The sequence below is a fragment of the Salvia miltiorrhiza genome, chromosome 8 (assembly GCF_028751815.1).
Source record: "Salvia miltiorrhiza cultivar Shanhuang (shh) chromosome 8, IMPLAD_Smil_shh, whole genome shotgun sequence".
Classification (NCBI taxonomy): Eukaryota; Viridiplantae; Streptophyta; class Magnoliopsida; order Lamiales; family Lamiaceae; genus Salvia; species Salvia miltiorrhiza.
Window position 1 is genome coordinate 37601550 of NC_080394.1, and position 23339 is coordinate 37624888.

At 38.1% G+C, this 23339-nt stretch overlaps 1 long non-coding RNA gene and 2 pseudogenes across 1 annotated transcript; 2 read left to right on the plus strand and 1 right to left on the minus strand.

Moving 5' to 3' along the window:
* On the plus strand, nt 1–3353 carry LOC130998436 (uncharacterized; annotated as a pseudogene).
* Nucleotides 3354–3588: 235 nt separating this feature from the next.
* Nucleotides 3589–6890, plus strand: LOC130996623 (uncharacterized). Its single transcript, XR_009092697.1, has 2 exons — nt 3589–4703; nt 6600–6890. It is a non-coding gene; the product is annotated as an uncharacterized LOC130996623 (long non-coding RNA).
* Nucleotides 6891–8523: 1633 nt separating this feature from the next.
* On the minus strand, nt 8524–9588 carry LOC130996622 (germin-like protein subfamily 3 member 2; annotated as a pseudogene).
* Between the last annotated feature and the right edge of the window lie 13751 nt (nt 9589–23339).

Here is a 23339-nt window from a genome sequence, read left to right on the forward strand (position 1 = left end):
CCTCCACCAAAGACAAGTGGCTTGGAAGACGGGCCTCCAGTTACAGCACCAAGAATACAGCTCCAGGACGGGAGATACTTGGCTTACAAAGAATCTGGTGTGCCAAAGGATGTAGCAAAACACAAATAGTGTTTGTCCACGGATTTGATAATTGCAGGCTTCATGTTTCTGCATTGAATGCTAACCTCTCACCGGTAACGGCACTTCCTTTTATGCTGCTTGATGGATTTCCGTTGGTTAACATTCAACAGCATTTTGCATCATATAGAACATTGTGGACTGTTTCTTATGAACTCAATTGCAGGATATAGTTGAAAGTAGAGGCATATACATCGTTTCGTTTGATAGACCTGGTTATGGAGAGAGTAGTCCTCACCCTAACCGGACTGTTAAGAGCTTGGCTTTTGACATTGAGGAGCTTGCTGATCAGTTGGGACTAGGACCCAAATTCTATGCCATTGGATTTTCGATGGGCGGACAGGTTGTCTGGAGCTGCCTTAAATATATACCTCACAGGTGTTACTTTGTAGATATCAAGGGGTTTCTGTTACGTTTATACGTTCTCTGATTGTACCAACATATTTTGTTTTTAAACTGAACAGATTAGCTGGAGCTGCTCTATTAACACCAGTTGTGAATTATTGGTGGCCTGGTTTCCCTGCAGACCTGTCTAAACAAGCCTATAACAAGCAGTTCGTACAAGACCAGTGGGCTCTTCGTGTAGCTCACTACATGCCATGGCTTACCTACTGGTGGAACACTCAGAAATTATTCCTAGTTCAAGCGTTATTGCTGGCCACCCAGATATTTTCACTAATCCAGACAAAGAACTACTTCCAAAGATTATCTCGTTGACCATGGAGCTGATGGTAACTAGTTTTACTTTCTTTTAATTGCAAAACTTTTTTTTTATAGGCAGCTTTTAATAGCAAAACTTGCTTATTGTTAGGTTAGTAAGGGCTCGTTTGCTATGCATGATAAGAGTGTGATAGATACCTATAGCCTTAGTATGTTGTTTGCTTCAATATTAAAAGCCCTCTATTATCCATATCTTTTTTATTTTGTATCATACCTGAGAGGTGTGATACGTAATTCAAAAGATTTAGATTTATATATCTTACCAAATGATGTTAATATATAATAAATTAATAGATATCTCAATAAAGATATCACACATTATCCTATACCACATAGCAAACAAGTGCTAGAAGTAGAAGTATGGCTATTTCTTTTATCTTTTATATTTTATTTATTTTCCCTTTGCATAACTAGATTGATGCTTATTATGTCCTTTCGTATATAATGTTTTTGTAACAATTCTGTAGTACTTAAGTCTATATTCTCACCACCCATTCTCTGAAAGTGAACGGTAGGCATGATAGGGGGAAAAAATAAGATAGAATTCTGAATGCATTCCTCTGAAGAAAAAGCAATTTTGTAGTTGATTGTATCCTTTGTGGTTGATAATTACAGTGAAGCCTATCATGTTTTTCCACTATGGTTGACTGAATTAAAGAAAATATATTAACAGAAGAAATTATCAAAAAAAAATCTGAGCTCAAGACAGAGATACTAGTTATATTCAGTTTGAACTTTATATATCTGTAGCATTAGGATTTGGGTGAAGTTGGCAAATTATCTTTATGTAGTTTGAGTAGCCAACTGTGTGCTCTTATCTGGTTGACATAATATGTATGTGAAATTACATGAGATATTAGGATAAATAACATGCTTATGCGGAATTTGATGCAACATCAAACGTGCTTCGGGAAAAACATTTATAAATTGCCATATCTAAGCATTTTCAACTCCTTACACTAACACAAATTTATCCATATCAAATGATAAAATTAATGTATCTCAACATAAAGCCTCATTCCATTTTTACTAGTGAAGTGCAAGATGAAGTTACATGGAATTTGTTTTCCAATGCACTCAATTTAAGCTGTCTCAGCAGAACCTAAGATTTCAGAATGTCTTTTGGAGCCACCAAAATTTTCTTGAAACTTTTCATGATTTAGCTTTCAGATATACTCTGGCGATAACCTATTTTTTCCCGCATGTCAATAATGGCATGTAACGTCTTCTCAGAGTTTTCAAGTAATACTGTAAAACACTCTAATTTTGTTCTCTACTTTCTTCTTTTTATTTTATTTTTCTTTTTGTTTGGGGCCTTCATAAAATAGGCAGTAATAACATTCATCTATTTGGGACATTTGTATATTCACCACACTTTTAATCGTCTGTGGCTAATAAAATACTGAAGAAAATAATAGAAGTGTTTTGTGGAAACATAAAAATATTATGCTAGAAACATACTTTTTTCTCCTCCCCTACGAGGCCATGCATTTATGTTTATCAGTGATGGTAGTTGGATAATCTGATTAAAATGCTTAATTCTAATTTTAGGCCCTTTTCATGAAGTATGTAAGTTAGAAAGGCGGCACATTTAATTCAACAAAAGATGAGAATCTTGAAATTCTTGAGCACCTCATGTTTGAATTGTTTTTATTGCGTACTGCCAGATCTAGGATTGCCTGATTAATTATGGAAGTAAAATACAGTAATTCAGCATTCTCTTCAAATGCCAAGTGAAATAAATGTTCTTCAAATTACTTCTTAAAGGGCATATAGATACACAAGCTTGATTACATGTATTACGTTTGGCCTTACAGTTATTTAGTTATGAAATATGCGTCTTCTTCTCTTATCCCACATTGTTAGTATGACAAGATATTTATTATCTTCACTCGGATAATGTTGTTGATGCTTGGTTATTAATGTTTTTCATCATTAAACTTGTTGCACTCATTTAACATCTTACATTTTTAGAAGTAGAAAGAAAAACTTCTTATGTTTATGCTTCCCTGACATGATCCAGGCAACACCAAGACAACAAGGCGAGTTTGAGTCACTTCATCGTGATATGATGATTGGTTTTGGGAGCTGGGACTTCGATCCAATGGATCTGAAAAATCCATTCTCAGAAAGTGGAGGTTCGGTTCACTTATGGCAGGGGGATGACGATAATCTCGTTCCTGTTACACTGCAGCGTTACATTGCCAGTCGGCTGCCGTGGATTCAGTACCACGAGTTGTCAGGTACTGGACATATGTTTCCATACGCTGATGGAATGGCAGGAGCGATCATACAAGCACTTATTGGTTAAAAACAAAGGTTTCTGATACCACTTTTATGTATCTCAACTTTGTTTATTAATATTGGGGTTTATAGCTTCCGGTGCTGTCTGAATTGTATGTTGTATTTGTCTTGATAAGACGATAATTTGTGTTTAAAGAACGGATGATGATTTCTCGTGTTAATTTATTGAATTCATGGATTAGTTTTTTAAAGGTATGCAGTGCGTGTGTGTGCATGACATGCAATATTAATACCGACGGCTGCATAATTAATATAGGAGATATTAGAGTTTAGTATAATTTGAATGTAATTAAATTTCTAATTAGGGTTTTGATAAGAATTTATAAACCATAATTTGATTAGAGATGGATGCACATAGGAGTTTGCCTTTTTGGTCGAAAAGCTCATTTATACATGAAACAATATGCATCTCTTTCGTAGCTAGGTGCCATCATGCATACGCTGATATAAATAAACTAATTAACGTGAAATATTCAAGTAGTGTACCTATTCTGTAACGTAAAAGAGTATTACTTGAGGAATGATACGATATTTAAAAAATATATGGTAGATAATATGTTGATTGTTGAGTGGAGAAAAGGATCCACAGATTTAAAAAAAAAATGATAATATATCGTAGATAATGTGTTGGATCATGTTCTAAAATAAAAGTGATACTCCCTCCGTCCCATTAAAATTGGCCACATTTCCTTTTTGGTGTATCCCATTATTTCTGGTCACTTTCTAAAATAAGGAAAAATTTAACTTAATTAGGACCACTAATTAAGTTACTAACTAAACCCTAATTTAACCTACTTAAAGTCTATTTTCTCCATCATTTCCACCTAACCCTAGCAGCCCACTCTTTCGTCTCTCTCTCTCTCTCTTATTGTTCGTCCCTTCCCTCTGAATCTAGGGTTTTCGTCGTTCAATTGCGTTCAATCGGTCGTTCCCCATCTGAATGTAGGGTTCTCACCCATGATTCGCCGTTCAATCGGCTCGTCGCCTCTCTGTATCTAGAGTTCACAGCTGCCGCAATGATGAGCAATCCTTTCTCCGACGCTCCTGCTTCACCGGAGCCCGTCGCCTCTCTGAGCGGCGTCTTGCGGCACGCACCTTCCCCGTCGAGTCTCAGATTGAAGGCTCCCCGTCCGTTTTCATCCCGCGCCTCCACTGACTCTCCGGCTTCACCGGAGCCCGTCGCCTCTATGAGCGGCGTTCTATTGCCGCCAGCAACCCCCACCGTCTAGTCTCCATCGATTGGCGGAGATTGTATGTCGAATGGCCATATCTTGAGGAAGATAGTCAGATCGAGGGCTCCCTCGTCTGTTTTCATCCCGCCGCCTCCACTGACTCTCCGGCCTCTCTAGAATCTTCGCCGCCTTCGTTGACCTATCCATCTCCGCCTGATTCGACGGAAACCGATGGGGATCTCTCTGGGCTTATTGTGGCCAACACACTGTCACCGTGGTTCATTTGAGAGTACGGCGCAGATTCACTAGACGATGTGGACTTCGGTTGCTAGAGGCAAGTCCCGGAAACGGAGCAGCAACCTATTTCAGGTGAGAAGTTTCCTTTTAGGGTTTGTTCTCTGATTTTTTATGTGCTTACAGTGGGGATTGAAGCATGCATTGTTGGTTGTTGGTATAAATCGTGCTGAAATGATGATCTATCTGTGCCAAAATTTCTATGATGAAAAACTTTTAATGTCTATTTTCTGAGAAAATTTTTAAAACTTGTCTTCTTGTTTTTTATTGCATTATGTTGTTGTATCGGGCTGTTTTATGCCGCCTGGTGCCATCATTTGTGTTGTTGTATCGGGCTGTTTTATGCAGCCTGGTGCCTTCATATGTTGTTGTATCTGGTGTGAAGGTTTAAGGCTGTCTGGTGCCTTCATTTATGTTGTTGTATCTGGTGTAAAGGTTTGAAGCCGCCTCGTGCCTTCATTGTTGTTGATTTGTCTTGTGTTTGAACAAGTTAGGCTGCATATATGGCTTCACAATGCATAAATGGCTTTTCATTCATTCAAAATAGACAAAATATTTCCTTTACTAAATGATTTCCTGGATTGCACACTAAAACATGTCACTTTTCCATCTAGGCAATTATTTTTTTACAAAATCAAACCACTAGCCCTATATTCCTAACTGTTGTAATTCATGTAGTAAGCCTTGCTGTGGAAAGGATATCCAACTTCTCCACAAGCTCTGTCACCAAATCCATTTGTGCATTTTTATTCATGTAGCTAATGCACTCTTCCACCAATTTCATAGGCACTTCCAAGTCCCTTAGCAGCTGGTTTGCTCTCATTAGTGCATCTTTTCTCATATGTGGGATCTTGTATGCATTATTATCTCTTTGTTTCATTATCTCCACCATACATGGCTGCAAATTTAGAAACACTTTGTTTAATGTATGAGGAGATAATTGAGCGTAAGATTCCTCAACTACCTTGACAAGATCGTCACAGTTGTAACACGTCGATTCAGTTTGAATGCTCTGAATAGCTCTAAACCATCCCAAGTCGTTCACATTTGTGTCCGGACTGTTTGGGGCCGGGTTGATGAACTATTCTTATCTCGAATCCTTGTTGAGTGGTCGCAGCCCTAAAATCAGGGTTTGAGTCCTGAATATGGGGTTTCGCATTATCTTGATGAATGTAGATTAGTTTACTTGCAAATGAAGGCCACTTTGCTATTATTGGTGGTACAATCTATTTTGAAACCAAAAAATGATCTCCCAATTTAAAATTCATTGCATATAAGACTATATAGCACTTCCACAATGCATACATACTACAGGGCCTTGCCATTGTTTATGAAGCAGTCTTTCATGACATCCTTGGTGATTGACTGAATTGGCTTGGTTTCTAGTGTGCCCACTGGTATGTTTTTGTTGTTCATTTGGACAGGAACTTGTTCCATAAATGGGAAGATTCCAATCTTCCCATCAAATATGCATTTCCCCTGTTCTGAAAATATTGGCCTATAAATGGCACACATAAACATCACCTTTTTATGAAACTCTTACTCTTGCATGTCCGGTGAGGATCTCCCCCAGCCGGTGTTAAATAAAATTTATGTGCAGCCTTTGTGATGTAGAACCACTTTTCATCTATGTGAATAGTGTTGTTCATAACCTTAAACTTCAAAGCCATCATAATGTGATCAAACTCCAATGCCTCTAATGAAAATCGTAGTCGTAGCAACTTGTTTGGGGTTGTGAGATCAGGCTTAATAGCACTAGAATGCGCTCTGATCGGCCCCTGGTTTACCCACCTCCAAACTGTGTTTTTGCTTTCATTAATCCCCATTGCTACTCTCCGAATTGTTGATCTTTTGTGTAGCTCTAGGCTTTGAATTAGCTTTGTGTCGACGCTAACTCTTTTTCTTCTAGCAGCTCTTGGTTTGGCACTTGTAAGATAAATTTTCTCACAATTTTCCTTTGTTTCTTCATAGCGGTCCAAAGACGAATGACATTACGTTGGGAGGAATTGAAGAGTGATGCAGCCTCTTTCATGGCTCCATATCTTGGCTTTCCATTCTCAAGTTGGCTAAAGAAATTGGACTATTTTGTTCCTATCTTGATTAGATAGGTTTTTGCTAACCATTGTTCAAAAGTTTTTTTTTTTTAGAACTACTGTAGTTTGATAAATCTGCCAATAGAGGACAGATTTATAGTGTAGCTTTTGGTGGGAAAACTGAAAATATGTTGAAGTTATGAAATGAAAAAAGTTGGAGGAGCCAAAATTTTGAGTTGTCTGCCTACTGCCTTAATTTTTTTGTTGTTTACTCATTTCACTTGTAATTCTGCCCTCCTCACTTTAATTTTTTCTTGCCATTGATCTTAAAAAATTGAATTGTAACTGCCACCCCAAATATCATTGAATTTAATTAATTGCCGCCCCTGTTTCAAGTAACTACCGCCCAGTTACTGATTTCAATTTAATGAGTAAAAGAATTAAAATTGTAAACATTGAATTTAATTTAAGCAGTAAAATAAATTAAAATTATAAATAGTGAGATAGGTGGTTGTATAGTTGGTTGAGATTAACACTTTAATTAAGTTTCACGGGTCGCTTTTAATGGGACCGAGGGAGTACTTTTTATGAGACGGATGAAAATTGAAAAGTGATACTCCCTTCATCCACAAAAAATATGTGGTGGACTGGAGGGCACGAATTTTAATAAAAAAGTTGGAAGATTTGGATTTAGTGTTAAATGGTAGTATTGGGTCCACCAAATTGTAAAAGTAAAATGTGAGTGTTTTGTAAATATTGAGTATATTGAGTGTGAATGAGGTTTAAAGTATAAATGAGATTTCTAAAAAATGAAAACACACAATCTTTGTTGACGGAGAGAGGACTTTTTCATGGGACAAATAAAATATATTTTTTTAATGTAAACTTCAAAAAATATAGAAATTGAAAATGATTATATATAATTGTAAATGAAGTTGTGGGATAATAAAAAGAATATTAGAATAAATTGAAAATGAGTATTCCAAGGAAAACCAAAATAGTAGAACCGATAAGGGAATATTTAGAAAAGATTTTTTTTTTTTTTATATTTGAAGGAGATGGGGAGAGGGAGCAGTGGGATTTGAACCCGAGACCTCACTGTTCACACACAGAAGGTCGCACCGTTTGATGTCCCCCTTGGGACAAGAATTTTTAGAAGAGTTAGCACCATATATTCTAGCCAATACCATGTAATAAAAGAAATTTCAATTATACAATAAAATTATGAAGATTATTTTTGACCAAAATATCTTGTAATATATAACAATGTAAATATATTATTACACACATTTTTCAATTTACACAGGAAAATTGTATAATAGTCACAAAAAATGTGTAAACAATTTTGAGGCCATTGGAAGGCAGGTTAGTTTATTTGTTTTCTGAATTATTTTAAAAAATATTAAGAATAATTAGTATATTTATGTTAAAAAATCTTACTCCCTCCGTCCACGAATTAAAGCCCCCTTGAGGGTGGGCACGGAGACTAAGAAAGCTGAAAAAAGGTTTGTGGATGAATATAAGGGTAGGTTGACTAAAGTGATAAAGTAGTTGACTAAAGTGTTAAAGGTGTGTGGTGGGTCCACTAGTGATAAAGTGGAGTAATAATATAGAATATAAAAATGATAAAGTTGTTGTAAGGTAGGGACACTTAGTGGCAAAGGGATAGTAAATATAGGAAAAGAAGAAGAGTAAAAGGTACATAAAGCACAATAGGGCTTTAATTGGTGGACAAAAATTTAAATGCAAGTAGGGCTTTAATTCTTGGACGGAGGGAGTATTATTTTCAATAAATTTTATTTTTATGAATAAATTTCTGTTTTGGCTATATTAAATGGGCTAAAATAGTATATTAACTCATATTTAGAATTACGAAATGATAATAATAAATAAATAAAAACGTAAATAACGCAAGCAAGCCCTCCTCACTCAGTCATGGTTGCAGGTGCCAAGCTCAAATATCCCAACTTCAAAAATATACATTCAGTGCGTGTAGTGTGTGAATGAGAGGACGATGACTTGAAGAAACAATAGATGAAGATGAATACTAGTGATGAGTTTTAGGCAGGAATCTCCTCCTCATCTTCGCAATCTGCTTAATGCTCACCCAAAAGCCTTCTCCAGAAGCTCATCGTTGATTCCGGAACCAAACAGAATGTTGGGGATCTCTGCATCCCCGGATTCTGGCTGTTGAAGCATCCGAACACGGTGGCCGGAGAATCTCCGACGTTCATCTGGAAATGCACCAGGCCTCTCGGGAACACCATCACGTCGCCCCGCTCGATCACCTTCGCGAACACGCGGTGTCGTCGAGTCCACGAACCCCGCGTACACCTTCCCCTGCACCACGTACACCATCTCCGTCGCCCTCGGGTGGAAATGCGGCGGGGTTTATCCCGCCGGCCTTCAGATCCGCGCGCACCGCCGACATGCCCAGCGTGTTCAGCCCCGGGAACTTCACCGCCGACGACGACATCCCCGTGTCGGAGAAATTTCCGGCGGATCTGATGCCGGAGAACACGAAGTCGTCCGGCGTCGCCAGCTTGGGATTTTTGCAGGGTGCTGTTTGATGATGGAATGCAGAAATCTTGGAGCGGGTCTGGGTCTGAGGCTTGTGTTTGTAGACTCAAGAGAGAGACACACAGCCACACCACCACCAAACCTAACTTTCGATGCATTTGTTTTTCTCAATTTCGAAATCCAGCTATTCATGCTTTTATAGAGCCTTCATATTTTCACCTTTTTTTCTTAACACCAAGATTTTATCTCATTAAAAAGTAAAGAAAAAATTTACCCACCTGTTAAGGGGGCAAAGCAAAGAGCGTTTGTTGGTTGTTTTCTTCAAATTTGCCACCTGATTAAGAGGGGGGAAGCAAAGAGTGCTTGGGTGCAGGATTGGCCTCACGTTTTGGGCCCCAACCCAAAAGGGAAAAATGAGTCCCGTCAAAAATGAAGCTTTGAGAATCTATATATATTAGTATATAAAATAATTTTTTTGGCGTCAAAATTCTCTATGATCTCATCTTTTCTCTTCTCTTTATTCTATTTAAGTCTTTTGAAAAATATTAAATTTATTCATAAAAAAATTAACTACTATATATTTTAAATTAAAGATTACATAAGATTTTTAATTTGATGTAAACATCATAACGAATAAATTTAGAATTATTAAATTGAGATTTTATAAAAAAGAATGAAAAAACAGAATCCCTTGAAAGCACAACATAGCAGACTAGGGGCCCGAGTCTCAAAAGTAGCTCGTCAAACAAAGATCAAACAGAAGCCTAGCAAAACAAGCAGGACAATCTTAAACAATCGAAAACTGCAGCACGCCAAGTGCCCAGTCGCTGAATCACCTACCAAAAAAGAATATCAGTGTTGTTGTGAAAGTTGTCCAACTCCATTTCATCCGACCAACGTCCGATGGCGATATTATTCATTGCACGCAAACTAGCACTGTTTCTATGATCAACAACAAAATCCTCGGCTTATAACCCATATCCACCGCATTTCTGAGGCGACTTTTATGCTATCTTCCGAAGGCTGTTGCACGTGCTCACGTCTAATCCCCTTTGGAGGAGACCTCGTCCACACTTAGGCGGAACTTGCTCGAACGAACATTGCATCCCTTGACTAACTTGCTCCTCTAACCGGCTAATACGATTAGCAATATCCTCCTGAGCAGAGGGAGTAGGGCTCTATTCCAGCTCAAGCGGCATCGGGTCTTTACCAGTAACCATGTTCACGACCCTCTGTACTTTCATGGCGTTCTCAAGAACCCTTATATTGTCCTCAACTGACAGTTGATTTCCCCAGCGAGACGGCTTTCATGGCGCCGTCAACAGCCTGCTGCATCTCCTGGACAGCTTCGCTCCTGACACCCTTCTTATTCTCTGGTGAGCGCATGTGCCTAACAGCTATATCCGCCTGGGCACAGTGAAATCGGGGCTGGCCTTTTCACGCTAGACCCCCAACTCACTCTTCAATTGCACTATTCCAACAGCCACTTCATGAAGTGGCTTAATAATCTTGTTCACAGCAGGAGTAACATTCATCTAAGTCGAAACAGGATCCGGCCCAAAGAAAACTGGAGTTTCCTCATCCTTGGCACTAGCAGCATTTTCCAGAACGGCAAACCTTCTACCTTGACGTTCCTCATGCTCATCCACCTAGGGGTGTAAGTGAGTCAAGCTAGCTCGTGAGCTACATAGAATCGACTCGAAAAATTACTCGAATTGACTCGATGTTAGTCAAGTCGAGCTCGAGCTCGAGCTACTCGACTAGGTGTCGAGCCCGAGTTCGAGTTTCTTCATACTCGACTCTTAGGCTTTCGAGCCTAATCGAGCTTTAAAGGAATTTAAGATTTTAAAGTGAAAACAACCCAAACAATTAAATAGATAGGCCCAAAGTTAAATATAATTCGCAGCTCACATAGAGGCCCAAAACCTAAGCCCAACCCTATTCTAATTTCTAACACAAAATCCTCCCTTCCCTCACAAGCAACCCCCCCTCCTCCCAATCTCTTTCTCTCTCGGCTGACACACACACCGCACACAAGCATCGCCGACTAGTCCTCAATTCCAGCGAAGATCCGACGAGCCATGGTCGGCCCCCCGTCACCCCATTTCGCTTTACCTCTTCTCTCTGTTCCTCCCTCATCTCCCGATGCACACACATGCACAGAACTGCGGGTTTTCAACAATCGATAAGGTGATGAAGCCAGTAAAATCCAATTGCCTTTCAAACTTCCTCGCCGTAAAATCCACTGGCACCGGAGAAAAAGCTTTTGATTGAGGAGGCGACTGTTTATTTGAAGGAAAATTGTCTCCCTCTCTCTGCTCTATTAGGAAATTCGAATTGAAACAAAAATAATCGAGCCAAGCCGAGTCGAGCTCGAGCTCACCGAATATGTCATCAAGTCGAGCTCGAGCTTGAAAATATCAAACTCGGTTGAGTCGAGCTCGAGCTCATACATATGAACCGAGTTCGAGCTTGAGCATGGTAATACTCGACTCGACTCGGCTCATTTACACCCCTACATCCACCGATCTCCAATGGTCCCTAGGCTTCGATTTGTCTCCCTCCTTGGCCTTCTCCTGATCCGCCAACACCTTTTGGAATCTATCCACCGAATGTCCAGTGAGTTTGCATCTGGGACAAAGTAGAGGTACGCTTTCAAAAAACAAACCAACGGTAAAGAAATAATTATCCCCGTCAATTAAGAGAGTTCCGGGCAAAGGCTGCGCCAAGTCGAGTTCGATAAGGATGCGAGCAAAGTGGTGAAACTCGCCACTCATAAAGGTGCCATCCAGCTTGAGAGGTTGCTCCAACATCCGTCCTATCCCGGCAATGATCTTCGGATGCCAGTACTCCACCGAAAGATAATAAACACAACCCAAACCTAGGCCAGAGATGAAAATTCCTTGTAGGGTTCAAAGTTTTCGATGTATTCCTTATCCTCAGGCTACCAGTTGAAAGATCCCAAAGAGCCTTGCTTCGAGCGACGGCCTTGTCCTCAGAAGTTTGGAACTTTAACGTGTAAAACCCTTTCCCCATGGAGATTAATTGCCACGGAACTGAAATCTTCCACACGGTTTGTAATTCAGCCTTCACATCAGAAAATGGACATGGCTTATCTCCCCTACCATAGCAGAGCCTCCCAATGAGAGCATGTTTAGTAGGTATCAACTTGCTGCAAGTAGAGCTCGCGAGAAATGGTGAGAGAAAAAATTCTTCTCGTGTTTTATCAGCCAAAGAGCTTAGAACTTATGAGCGGGAATATCGGCCTATTGCTGCCTTTGGCGCCGCCACGGCCATGTAAGTAGGTTTTGATGGAAGGGCATAAGTGCCCAATGCTAGATGGGTTAGAACCGACAAGGTTCGGAATCCTTTCGTTGACTGCCGAAATCATTCCATTATTTTGAGATTACGAGCCGGGGAGGTTCCCGATGGCGATCGCGTAACAAGCCGCATCTGAGATTGCTGTTAGGGCTTTGGAATGAGTAGTTTTAGGGTTTGGGCCTCTCAAATTTAGATGAGATCGATGGGAACGCGCTCATGTCCAGATGAGCGTATGGGAGAGGTCGGAAGCCATCGCCGGCGGAAGCAGAGTGGCAGCAGATTAGGGTTCCGAAAAATCTGGAGCAGTAGACATCCTCATCCACTAGATAACAAATAATTAAGTCAATCTCATTAACGAATAAATTTAGAATAAACAAAAACTATAACCGTTTAAAGGTTAATAATAATTAATCGAGGTTTTATATAAAAGGAAAAGAAAAAAACCCGATGAAAGCACAAGAACGCAGACTAGGGACCCAAGACTCAAAAAGGAGAACGTCAAATAAAACGAAGAAAAAATGAAATGGAGAAACGCATGACAACCTAAGGCTTCAGCGCGCTAAATCTCATTCGGAAAAACACCTAACAATAAGGATAATCCAGTTATTGTAGAAATCGCCCGTCTCCATTTCATCCGACCAACGTCCTTTGGCAATATTATTCATAACACGCAAACTAGCACTTCTGCTATGATCGACAACAAAGTCCATTGGCTTATAACCCATTTTCTCCGCATTTCAGAGGCGACTTTTTATGCTATCTTCTAGAGGCTGTGGACCGTGCGGACGCTCCATACCTTTTGGAGGACGGCCCCGTCGCTTAGGCGGGTGCTTGATCAACAGGCAATTGCATTCCCTGGCTAACCTGCTCCTCTAACCGACTGATACGACTAGCAATATCTTCTGAAGTTGGAGTGGACGAGTCTTTGCTTTGGTCACCCATATCAACATCCACGGCTTAAGCCTGTTGACTAACATCAACTTGCTCAAGTCTTTGAGTTTGGATAGCATTCTCAAGAGCCAAGCTCTTAATCTGGGAGTTATTACCTTCTTTCTCCAAATCAGCAGCAGTAGTAGTAACAATCTCCGTCGGCTTCCCAGCCGTTTAAAGGTTAATAATAATAATAATAATATAATAATAATAATAATAATAATAATAATAATAATAATAATAATAATAATAAAAAATGGTTTTCCATCTCCCCAAATCCACGTTTTTTGCTTTGTTTTTAATTTTCTTTTCTTCTTTTGTGTTGTTATTTGTGTTTTTTTATTTATATTATTTTAATAATAATAAATTTTTAATGTAATTAAAGTTTAGCAAATTATATTGATTCATGTAATAACTCTTTAATTTTTTATATATAAAAAATTAAATTAAATTTAAACTTATAATAAAAATGAGTTGGGGTAAACACATTCCCATCAAATTTTATCTCTTTCCTTTTTCTTTTTAGATTTTTTATAAAAATCGTGAACTTTGATTCATGAAAAAATATTCAATATGGATGGTACATTAAAGATCACGAGAAGATCCTTAATTTAATGTAAAGTTATAAAAATGAATTTGAAATACGATCGCTTAAAATAGCACTTATTCTACACTATAAACTTACTTTACATTACACCTCGTCATAACAAGTGGTTACTTCTTACTTTACACTCTAAACACTTGCTCCTTAATTCTCGTGCCCAAATAAGGTGAGTCACCATCAATGGGATAGACGGAGTATAAAATACCAACTTTTTCCCGATAATTTTTTTGTCCTATTATACATTTTTTTTTCACATTTTCTCTCTCCTCCTCTATCACGACATTTTCTCATTTCTCTTCTTCTATAGAATTTATCTTTCTTCTATTTTCCTTTTCATATTTTTATATAATACTATATAAATACTCCCTCTGTCTCACTTATCTTGCACTTTTACTTAGGGCACATAATTAAGAATAAGGGGTTAAGAGTGTAAAGTGGGTGATGATTACTTATTGTAATGTGTGTAGAAAAGGTAGTGACCACATCCTATTTTTAAAAAGTGTCCATTATAAATGGGACAAACTAAAAGGAAAAATGTGTCAAGATAAGTTGGTCGGAGGGAGTATAAAAATATGACAGGTAAGATTTTCTATTCCATTCCTGCCAATCAGTTTCTTTATTTTTTTTCTACCAGAGCTGATGTTGGTCTGCTCTGGATCTGCCAAAGCTGGTGCTGGTCTGCTCTGGATCTGGTCGGCCAGAGTTGATGTTGGTCTGCTCTGGTTCTACCAGAGTTGTATGCCATGCTCTGCTCTGGATCTTCCTTGCTGAGGACTGGTTTGCTCTGGTTTTTGATTGAGCTGTTGTTTGTCTGCTCTAACTCTGGGGATCGGACCGCTGCTCTGCTCCGGAGCTTCCACGCTGTGGCGGGTTTGCTTTGGTCCCGACAGAGCTGGCGCTGGTATGCTCTGGCCCTGTTCTCCGGTTTTCGCTGCTCTGGTGTTTTTGTGCTCTGGTTCGGCTGCTCTGCTCTGCGGTTTTTACCGGTGCAGTCTTGCTCGCGTGGGTGGATTGCTCCTCCTAGTGTTGTTTTGGCTTTGCGTGTTTTGTTCCTGCTTTGCTTGGGTTGTGTTTTTTTTTCCCGTTTTTTCCATTTTGGGCTTTCTTGTGAGGCCCCTCTCCTTGTTTGCGCCTGTGCTCTCAAGGTTTTTATATTTTTTTCAATAAAATTTCCATTTCAGCAGGGAGTATAAAACACCATTTTTCTCCGCCAATTTAATGACATTTTTGCAATTACAACGTTAATTGAGAATGATATTTTAGAGATTAAAAGAGAGAGGGGACGGGAGAGAGGAGAGAGAAAAGAAGAAATATGAGAAAATTACAGAAAAATTAGAGCATAAAAAGGAGAGAGAAGACACATGAGGGGAAAAAAAAAGGAGAGATAAGAGAGAATAGAAGTTAGATAGCAAAAAATTAGAGAGAAACAGATGATAGAGGAAAGAGAAAAAACTGATATGTTTTTGGGAAAATTAAAGAATTGTATTTTATTATTTTAAATATATTTTTTGATAATTTTTCTATAAATTAAAGATTGTACCATGATTTGTCATTTGAGATGTATATTGAATATTTTTTCAGTAATAAAAGATATCTACAATATAAATCTATATCTACACAATATGTGAAAGTAGAGCTGCAATGGTCTTCTCTTCTCTTTTTTCTATTTATTTTGTCTAAAAAATGTTAAATTTGAGTCATGAAAAAATATTCTATTTATAGGAGAGGTCTTCAGAATTCATCCATTGTGAGAATAATTCGAATTTGGGCTGAGGTTGTCAATCTTCGAGGTTCCTTGTTTGGTGAGAAACGGCATCTCAGGTACAGAAGGTAAGGCGCCTCTGAAAAGTAATCACCAAAAAGGAATGCTCTGCAGAGAAAGGACGATCCTCTGTATCTCTGCATTTAATGCAGCTGTACTTGGAGTGTGTGGCTTCCTTTAAACTTCTGGAGATTCAGTTCGAGGAAGAATGTCAACTGATACTTGACTTTAGTATCAGTCCACTAAATCCACGTAGCCTGCATCGATGAATCAGTTATGACTGATTCTTCAGTTCAGAAACTCGTTCAGTCAAACATCCGTATTTAACTTTGCCTTTAATTGCAAACATAAGTTGAGTTCTTCAGTCTTCAGTCTTCGGTCTCCGGTCTTCAGTCTTCAGTCTTCAGAATACTAAACAAACTAGAAGGAGAACTCCAACACTTGAGTTCGAAAGGTTCTAGTCTATTACAAAGAAAACCTAAGGATTTTGGTATCATCAAAACTAGGGTTACGATATTTCATTAAGTTCCCAGCACAATCCAAACCGAAAATTTAAAATATAGTTCGATTTTTTCGGTTTTTCGGTTCGATTTGGTTTCTTTTTTCCTAAAAATTTAGTTTTTCGATTCGGTTCCGAATAAAATCCAATTATATTTTAATTATAATTTTCTAATATCTAACTTATTAGTTAACCCGAATTATATTATATTAATTATACGTTCTTGAAATGAATGATGGATAATGACAAAACATATAATATAATTTTGATTATTTTTTTAATTTTATAAAAGAAAATTATTTTTCAATTTTTTTTCGAATTAATTCTATTTTTTCGGTTCGGTTCGGTTCGATTTTAATTTAAAAATTTTTGGTTAATTCGGCTCGGTTCGATTTTTTTTTTAAAACCGAATATAAATTTGGTTTGGTTTGGTTTAACAAAAACCGAACCAAATAACATAATGCACGCCCCTAGGGAAATTTTTTAAAATGTAAAGAGATGAGAGAGCAGAGAGACGAGAGAGAATATATAATAGAAGTTAAGCTACGAAAATATGAGAGATGAAAGAGAATAGAGAAAAATATTTTTGAAACTTTAAATACAAATATATTATTCATTTCAAATTTATTTTAATTTTTTAAAATTAGATCAATGATTTGGTTATTATCTTTATTTTAATATGTATATTTAATATTCTTTTTATAAATAAAAAAATATGTGCAATATAAATATCTTAAATATATAAGTTCATCTCCCAAAATAATGTTGTTTTACCATTTGTTTCTTAAAATTGTGAAATTTTTATTTATGAAAAAAATATTCAATAAATATCTTAAATTAAAGATTATGACAAAATCTTTAATTTTGGGTGGAAATAATCAAAGCTAAATTTAGAACGAATAATTTTTTTGTTAATACTGAACATAGTATAATTTTATCTTTAAGTTTTTTATATTAATTTTATTTTATTTTTATATCAATTTATGATTTTTTACATATATATTAATTATAATGGTTTTAGTGAGATTGAGGAGAAAGAAATTTTATTTATTCATTTTAGAACTCTTTAATTAAAAAAAATAGAATGAACAAGTTATGGTAATTTATAGTTTTTAAAACATTTTTCTCTCTTTCCTCTCTACCCTCTTTAGTGTTTTATTTTTTTCTCTTTAATGACATGTTTAGTTTTTTTTTTCATCTATCTTAATTTTATTTCTTTTCTAATTTTTTTTTTATATTTTTAAAGGGTAAATATATAAATATCATGTTTTGTGTTTATATATAGTATATTTTTTAGGTATAATAGTTTAGAATGTCATAGAGATGAAGGAAAATATACTAGTTCATTTTATAATACTTTTTTTTAAATAAATTTATTATTCATTTTAATAATAATTAGTTATATATATATATATATATATATGTACTAGAATAAAAACACTGTTAAGTGTATAAAATATAAAACGTTTCTTAATGTACGAATTTTATGTAGAACACGTATGAATTTATCCAACAGAGTTAAGAATTGCGAAAAATAAATTTTTGTTACCTTTGGTATTCGAACTCAGGACCAGGAATTCATCCAACAGGGTTACGGATGGTTGGGAACCTTGAGGAATATCCTAACCCTTGTTTTGATGATACCAAAATTCATAGGACTTAAATGTAATAGACTAGAATCGTTTTGAACTCAAGTGTTAGAGTTCGTTTCTAGTTTAGCTTGCGGTGTCGAATACTGAAGACTGAAGACTGAAGAACGAAGACTGAAGACTGAAGACTGCAGATACCAACTGAAGTATCAGTTGAAGAATCAGTTGAAGACTGATTATTTAATGCGCGCAATGGACTGATACTAAAGTCAAGTATCAGTTGAACATTCCTCCTAGGACTGATCTTCCAACGTTCAGAGGAAGCCACGTACGCACAAGTACAGCCGCATTAAATGCAGAGATCTCAGAATATCTTATCTCTGCAGAGGTCATTCCTATCTGGTGGTAACTTTTCAGAGACGTCACATCTCCTGTCCATCAAAGAGAGTCGTTTCCACACAGACAAGGAACCTCGAAGATTGAAGCCTCAGCCCAAATTCGAATTGCTCTCCAACGGAAGAAATCTTGAGGATGATTTACGCCAACGGATCTATTCAAGAGTTCTCCTACAAATAGCGCTCGAGGATCACTTCAACCTTCACCGATTCAACGACATAAGCTGAAGCTCTGCCAAAATTGCTACTCAGCCTAAAGCTTAACCTCCCCAAAGCTTGAATCGAAGAAGAGAATTCCAAAGCCAAAATCAGTCACTGCTGATTACATACATTCTCTTAGACCCTAGGCACATATCTGTTTACCCAGAAGCCAAAGGTCAAACTTGCTTCAAAGAACTTGTTCTTTGTAAGTATAGTTGGCACTCGTTCAAACCTCCCCCCCATAAGAGTGTTTGAGTGGTTCGGAGTTCAGGAAGGTACTCTGAACTCTGAGTGAAAAGTCTGAGCACGAGGTGTGATTAGCAGGAAAAATCCTACGCGAGGTTGTGTGGGTGCTGAAGAAGGGTTTTCTTCAGTTCACGGTTGTGTGCACCAGGGCAAGCACACGGGTACGATTTGCAGTGCACCAGTGAAGCACTTGCGGAGTGGATTGTTGGTCTGATCAACCAACCGTGGATGTAGGAAAGGGTTTTTCCGAACCACGTAAAAGTCTTTGTGTTATTTACAGCTTTCAGTTTTACATTCTTACTTGTGCTATTTCAATTGATAAAACCGAACACTGACTAACAGCAAAGAGAAACCTTAATCCAACAACCTGCTCCACCGAGGCTATTATGAAACTAAGTTTAATTTCCGCTGCGTATGATATCGATCTGACTGAACTATCCTCTGATAGTCAGGAAGAGTGATATCATCTCTATTTTAGCAAACACGACTGAAGCCCTTACTTGCATCAGTTAAGTTCCAACAACTTAACTGATAACTCATTACTGAAGAGCTTTCAGTATCAGTCGTCAACCCTGTTGGTCAAAACTGATTTCAGTAAAACAGGAGTCCTTGTTTGCATGCAAAGTTTCGTTTTGATCTCTGACTGAGATCCCTCTGATTGAGGTCAGTAGATTAAGTTAAAAATAGCCTATAGGTGTATTCTCCCCCTCCCATACACCTATTCGAGACCCTCAGAACCTAACAATTGGTATCAGAGCAGGTTGTTCGCAAGAACTATCTGCATCTGACTAGGTTCTAATTGAACTAGATCCTTTTGAGGGTATTGTTGTTTTTGATCAAATTTTTTTTTAAGATTGCTCTTGAGACTGCTTGCTTTGTGTTCGTTTCTGTTTCCTGAGTGCTTCTTCCTGCTTTCTCTAACAATGTACAGGAACAAGAAAGACTCCTCCAGCAATTATGTTCATACATATTTTCGAGGAATCAGCGGATTTGAGTTGGGTTCATTGGATTCTGATGAAGAAGAAAGATTCATCTTTCTAGAAGAAAACATGAGTCCAACCCACTCACAATCAGATGAAACGAGCAGATATGATCAAACACGATTAGAGTATCAACACCTAAGAACGAGATTTGAAGATCTCCTTAGGGAGCACAAACAGATCATCAAAGAGGCTGATCTTGTGCAAGATGCTCGAAGGATCGTCATGCGCCACTTCATTTCAGATGAAGACGAAGCAGACAAAAGAGATGTACAGGAGCGCAGACTGATCAATAGACTGAAACTTCTTCAGTCTCAGAAACAAAAACTTCTACAACGTCTCAAGGAAACAGAGACAGAATTCAAATTGACATCAGAAGTTTTTGAAAGAGTGATCCGTGAGGAATCACTTCAGCACAGAAGAAAGATGGAACGTGAAAGGAGCGTGCAGCAACAACCAACGGACTTAAAATCAAAGGAGAATCAGTCATAAAACTCAGGGGGAACTTATACTTCAAGCAACGATGTAACTAGTGATAATCACTGTGTAAGCTTCTCTCAACAATATCACTTGTATCTATGACTGCTTTTCTTTATTACTTTTCGGCTGTATTGTGCTTAGTCTGACGTGTCTACATGTTTACTCTCTTTATTTTATGTGATAGACACGTGCACACTTATTTTAAAACGGTTGTCACACGATCACACGAACCCGCCCTTTTTACTAACAAGCGGAGTGATCCACGTGTCACGACTCCATTTGCACGGATTTCAAACGATTATTGAAACCACCTTTTGCACGATCTCTCACACTCTCTTCAAAAATGTTTCATCTTCAATTAAAGATTTACTCAATCTCAGAGAAATCCTTGTGTGCAAAAATTCCTTGAGTGTGCCTTTTTCTGCAAGACTAACAGTAAAAATCCACAGTTCTATCTCTGTGAGAATCAATCTTCAGACTTTTGCAGAAAACCTCTCAAAGACCCAAATGGGAAAATCAGCATCACAACAAGTTGTTTGTTACGAATCTGTTGTTACATTGGAGTCACTCCTGATTTCAACAAGATCAACGAGATCTTAGAACGACATGGATGGATGAAGTTCGTCCAATGCTCACCTGAGTTTCTTCTCGACGAGTCGATCATCCGAGAATTCTACGACAACATCAAAACAGATGAATCGACTGGTGAACTCAAAACAGAGATTTCTGTTTTCACGAATGAAGGCTTTTCAGAATCAACCAAGATGTCCATCAACATATCTAAAGCGGCGAGAGAAATGTTCAACCTCCCGACTGATGGACCAGCCCCATTCTTCACCGATGATGAAGCCACAGAGCATATGAGAGAGACGCTGATGAGCAATGCATCTACCGATCGCATCATCACCAATGTTCTGAGCATTTCAAGAATTCATCTTCATCTCAGACCCATTGCCAAAATAATCAAGAAATGCTGGTTTGGCACTCTTGGATCCCCTGGTCATCTCTCAAGACCACACAAATTTGTGTTGATCGCCCAGATGCAGAAAGGCCCATTCAACTGGGAGAAGGCCTACATTCAAATTCTCACTGAAGAGAAGAAGGAATCCCACTCCACCAAGCATCTGCGTCAAGGAACCAGAGTATCTGCACTCATTCTTCATAGTGCTAAGGAGACACTTTGTTTCTAGAATAACACTACTCAAGTGTCTTCCACCATCCATCTGTTTGAAAAACAGAAAAGTTCACTCAGAGGAATATCAGTATCTCGACTGAAATTCCTCTCCTCACTTCTGAGCCACGATACAAGACTCGAGGCTCAACCAAAAGAAAGTTCGACAACTTGTCGTCTCCAGTCAAGATCTCACTGGACACTCCTCTGAAATCTCACAATGAGGAATATGAAGAAGATGCACCAAAATCTTCTGATGAGGTTCTAATGCCAAGAACTGAAACTCCTCAACAACAGGCTCCTATTATTCCTCCATCAGATGAAGGAAATCAACCGACAGAGGAGACACAAGCAACCAATGACAGAGAAACTGATTCTGAAGAACTTCCCCTCAGAGGTTTCTTTCACTACTGTCTTGAAGGGTTCAACAAGAAGGCAAAGTTTGATGAATCTGCTGACGTCAATGCCGCATCCTCATCCTCAGCCTTTGTCAATCAAAATACCCTTCTCAAAAATTTCGTGACACAACTGTCTGAACACTGTGTCACAACCCTATTTCCCTCTGTCTTAGCTTCCCTGAACCCTGAAGAGTTCCAATCTCTTGTCAATTATTTCTTTTTCATCTTCGTCAAAACCCTACCCAAATCTCAATACAAGGAGATTGATGAAGTTCTCACTGAAGGAGAGATGGAAGCATTGGAGAACAACATCTTTGAGAAATTCAGAGTCACCAATGTTTGGGATGCTATCCACGACTGGGCACCCAACTTCAGACTTTACCTTACTTCCAGAGGTCTTCTCAAAGAAGATGATGCTGAGGACACTGAAGTTCACCATGGATATCCACCGCATCAGACTGCACCAGCCAACGCAACAGAAGAAGGAACGCCAGCTGAAGAGCAATGACCTGCAAGAACTACAACTGATGAAAGATTTCAGATGCTGGACGAGAGGCTGCTCATTCAAGAAGAAGCATCATATGAGCTGAGAGTCAAAATTGCAATTCTCGAATCAAAAGTCACTTATCTTCAACAGCAACTGGTAATCCAGAACAAATTCAGCGAGGCTCCTGAGTTTGATGACAAAGACAAACGAAAAGATGACAGGAAAGGAAAAAGGAAGCTGACTGAAGAACCAAAAAGAAGTCCTTCAAGGAAGCCAAGCAAACAACTCCGCATCAACTAAGGACTAAGGAAGATCAAGGAATGTCATCTAAACAGAAACTCTTTATTTTGTATATGATGTTCTTAGATTGTCTTAGTTCACTCTTCCTTGTTATGTTCTTCTGCACAATTGTTTGATTTTTTGTTCTTTACTAAGTTCAAACAGATTTATGATTATATAGTCTTTGTTCCCTTTACCTATTTTACAGATGATGATTATGGATTATCTAATTTAGGGGGAACTCTGTTTAAGCTTTTTCAGTACTTGACTGTTGTTCTGACTGTTTGTTGGGAACTTGTTTTTATTTATTAATGAAAATAGGGCCTATGAGTGATAATGATTAACTGACGACTTTGCATTTTGTTTTGGTATTTCAAATTCCTAAAATCTCTTTTTCAGCATATCTTTTCAAATCACTGCACGCATTTCACGCCGCCTATTTTCAGTAAGAGATAATGACAAATATTCTTTATCAGTTCATATCTCACTCTTCTAGGCACTTATCTGACGGGCATTTATTACGGACGTCAAAATTCATTAAATTTGACTTGGCGCGCAGATTTCAAATCGCCCACGTCTTTTCGATTGCCCTAGGAAACTGTTCATCTCCCACGATCACACTTTCTCCATTACTGCCATTCCTCAATTCTCCATCACGTTTGCACTCTCTCTCTAACTTTCAAAATCCACAGCACTCCACTGTGAGATCACTCCCTGCAAAATTTTCTTCACACATTTCGTAATCAAGATGGCCAAGACAAACATGAAGAGGACTGATAACAAAAAGGAGACTCCAAGAGAGAAAGATGTCAGATA